The following is a 4405-nucleotide window of genomic DNA, read 5'->3' on the forward strand; positions in this document are numbered from 1 at the left end:
GAGAGAGAGAGAGAGAGAGAGAGAGAGAGAGAGAGAGAGAGAGAGAGAGAGAGATATGTAGAATACCCCTGCCATATATAGTGTCATGCCACTCTTTAGTGCTGGACTTTGAGTTTAGGAAGATCTGAGTTCAAATCCATATCAGACTTTTTTTTTTTTAACCCTCACTTTCCATCTAGGAATCAATACTGTGTATTGGCTCCAAGGCAGAAGAGCAGTAAGAGCTAGGCAATGGGGATTAAGTGACTTGCCCAGGGTCACACAGCTAGGAAGTGTCTGAGGCCAAATTTGAACCTAGGATCTCCCGTCTCTAGGTCTAGCTCTCAATCCACTGACTCACCCAGCTGCCCCCCTATATCAGACTTTTGATAGCCTTGTGACCTTGGGCAAGTCATTTAACAGAGCCATGAGAGATGTAATAACTATTAAATAACCCTTTTCTGACAGTGTGTGAGTTTTCCAGGAAGTGTTCCCTTTGCCAATGACATGTGGGGTGATAGAGGGTGAGATAGAAGGAGGTGAGAAAAGATCTGTGGGATATTTCTGCCTGCCTCAATTTCCTCATCTTTATATTATAAGGGGCCATAATAGCACCTACCTTCAGGGCTGTTGTGAGGATCAAATTATATAATATTAGTAAAGTGTTTTGCAAACCTTATAGTATTATATAAATATGAATACTATCTATTGTTATCATTTCAGTTCTCAAAGGCCTAATGTGTGAAACCAGGGAGACCAAGCCTTTTCTAAACCCAAATCTCCATGATCCTCTATGCTAAATATTCAGCAGAACAGAGGAAATCTGTTATTCTTGGGCAATTAGACCATAAAAATCCAGATTTTTATCGCAGTAGAAACTGGAGTTTTAGTGGTGATTATCACTCATTGAGAAGGAAAAGGAAAAGCAAATTTAGCAAACATTTCCTAAAGCCACCCAAATGAGGTGTGTGACTGTCAGATTACAAAAGAGTTTTAAAGGTTTCCTTGGAATCAGCTGTTATGGCTCGGGACCATCTGTGTTGTAATGGGGACACTCAGTCCTCCCCAGAATAGCTGCCTCACTACTGAACTTCCTGATTTTATATCTATTTATATGTGCATGTGTGTGCATTTGTGTAGGTACTTAAAAAAATCAGCAATGCCAAAAATATTCCCTCCCCACACATCATTTCTTATCTGTAGTTTCCTTATTCTATATTTATTCATCAAAAGACTGGAAATTGCTATCTTAATGGATTGACCCCTCAGAATTGAGAAATAGTGGTCAGTAGTGGAACACCCACTAGGTTGAGAGTCAAGAAATTTGACCTTTTACTCTTGACTCTACCATAAGTTTGCTGTGTGATTGGGGGCAAAAGTTACTTAATACCTCCCAAGCCTCAATTTCCTGATATGTAAAATGAAAGATAGATGGTCTCTAAGTTTTCTCTCAGATCTAAATCTGATGATCCTATACTCCTCCCACTAATTGGGGTCTTAAATATGGTCTCCCTTCTATGGGGGTCATTCAATGAGCACACCACTCCATGCTCCTGGATCCAGAATTGTACATATGACTAAATCAGAGCCATAATGAGGGTAGATCAACTAGGGCTTTGCCTCAAGGCAAAATTTAGAGGATATCTTCAGTTCTTGGTTCTTACCTAACAATAAATTATACTGTTACCTGAAAGATGTAAATAATGTAGGGAGGGGACTAGATGGACAAATGGGTGCCAACCAGGGAATAACCCAAACTGGGGATACTCCCACACCCCACAAGGAAAAGGACTGACAAGATCACCCTGAATAACCACACTGGGATGTGGGGAATGACTGTTGACAGTTGAACTGTCCACCAAACAGCTAACTAAGTATACCAGTGATATTAAGGTAACTCAATAGTGGGTCCTTATTGGTGTAGAGGAGACAAAGAAAGTACAATAAAATAGATTTTAATGGTGGTAAATTGGAAAAGTGGACGAGGAATTTCTAACACTAAATAAACAGACCCAACTGCCTTTAGAATGTAAGGGGGAGAGGGTTGAAGTTTGGGTTTCTCACTGCTCAGGTACAAGCTGCTCCAAGATGATATCAGGAACCAGGAACAAATCCTTGAAAGGATTAAGTCCAAATGAAGCTCTAGGGAGAATAGACTATCTGACAGCCATCCACCAGCTGTAGATCTGAACCTTATCTCTACCTAGGCTGAGCTGATTGATGGTCTCTTCAATCTTCTGCTAAAATCCCAAAGCTCTCAGCTCCTTGAATCTCAGCAAGCTGGACCACAAATACACCCTCCTCCTTCCAGCTTAGCCAAGAAGTCCACTCTTTTTCAAACCTCTGGCTTTTCAGCATTTCTGCTGTCCATTACCTTGGAAGCAGACAGCTCAGCTCTTGGATATCTCCCTTCAGGTCAGTTCCATTCCTGTCCATTCCCTACTTCTGTCCAATATTGCAATATCAGAAGCCTTATAGTCACTGTCCCATTCCTACGATCTGACTTATAACTTAAAAGCTAAATATTCCGTTTCCTTTCAGGAACATTTGCTTCTCACAGATCCATAATGTTTTCCAAATATTTCTGCTGAAACCCTAACCATCTTTTCAAAAATCATTTTAAAGAGAACCTCTTATATGAAGCCTTCCCTGGTTCTCCAAGTGAGAAATAATCTGTTCTTTCATGGATCTTTTTTTTAAAAGCGTTACCTTCCATCTTAGAATCCATACTGTATATTGGTTCTAAGGCAGAAGAGTGGTAAAGGCTAGGCAATGGGGGTTCAGTGACTTGCCCAGGGCCACACAGCTAGGAAGTGTCTGAAGCCAAATTTAAACCCAGGACTTCCCATCTCTGGGTCTGGCTCTCAACCCACTGAGCCACCCAGCTGCCCCTTCTTTCATGGATCTTGAATGAATAAATATAATAGAATCTCCTTAGAATCAATGCTATGTATTGGTTCCAAGGCAGAAGAGTGGTAAGGGCTAGGCACTGAGAGTTAAGTGACTTGCCCAGGGTCACATAGCTAGGAATTGTATGAGGCCAGATTAGAACCTGGGACCTTCCATCTCTAGACCTGGCTCTCAATCCACTGAGCCACCCAGTATGGAACTCAGTTTTCACTTCTCTTGTGAACTTAGCAGGTTCTGTTTTATATGATTCATGCCTCTAGTGTATCCCCTCATTCCCTTTAAAGGATATACTCTAAGAAGAAAGAAAATATGGTTGATGCCATCTGGATCTCTTCTGTGCCAAGCACAGGGCTTTGCATACAAAAAGTGCTTAATACATGTTGATTGAATTTGAATAAGGAGTCTTACCATTTCCTTCCTACCTCATCAGACTCCCTGCTAATACTTCAGCTCTTTGTTTTGTTGGCCCATCTCACCAACCTGAATTATTGGAGATCTTCAGCAGTTTTATTGGTGACAGAGCAACTCTAGTGCCTTGGAAGGTCAGAGAGCCCAAGGCAGCCCTCTGACTCCAAGTATGATCACCTTTCCTTCAGGTGAGACTGAGTCGACTTCTCCCCCACTATCAGAAAACATCTCTTCTTGGAAGTGCTTTTTGATGCAAGGTGCTGCTTGGGGAAAACATTGCATCCAAACAAAAATGTGTTTCATTGGGATGAATGGAGTCTTTATGAGAAAAGAGCTCGTCATCTTCCAGATAGGCTCCTCCTAACCCTCCCATAAAGCTAAGCAACTATGTAATTAATTATCAAGATATGGGGAGGGGAGGAGAAAAGCCCCTTGGGACATCTGCAACTTAATGTAAGATGGAGGACTTGATGTCAGATGCAAGAGTGACATTTAGCCAGGATCTCTCAGCACCTTCCAATCCTACCTGCACCCCAAGCACTACAGGGCAAAGGAGCTTCATTATAACAAGACCCCCTCGATGAACCTCATTGTTCAAAAGTAAAATCACAGATTTTTAAGTTGAAGCTCCCTTAGACATCATCTAGAGTTTATTAACCATCTTCCATATGCTAGGCACTAAAGGAAGCAGAGGCAAAAATGAAACAGTTCTTGCTCTCAAGAAACTTACAGTCTATTTGGAGCAACAACATGCACATACAAGTAGATGCAAAAGAAATAAAAATGAGGGACACCTTGGTAGCTCGGTGGATTGAGAGTCAGGCCTAGAGACGAGAGGTCCTACGTTCAAATCTCACCTAAAACGCTTCCTTGCTGGGCAAGTCACTTGACCTCCATTGCCTAGCCCTTACCACTCTTCTGTCTTGGAACCAATACTTAGTATTGAGTCTAAGATGGAAGTTAAGGGTTGAAAAAAAAGATATACAAAATAAATTTAACATCATGGAAAAAGAGGGGAAAATTATCAGTTGGGGAATGGGGTTCGGGAATCTAGAGAGTCCTCAGGTAGGATTTTGGCACTTGAGCTAAAACCTGAAGGAAGCCAGAA

This window comes from Gracilinanus agilis, chromosome 4 (genome assembly GCF_016433145.1).
Source record: "Gracilinanus agilis isolate LMUSP501 chromosome 4, AgileGrace, whole genome shotgun sequence".
Lineage (NCBI taxonomy): Eukaryota > Metazoa > Chordata > Mammalia > Didelphimorphia > Didelphidae > Gracilinanus > Gracilinanus agilis.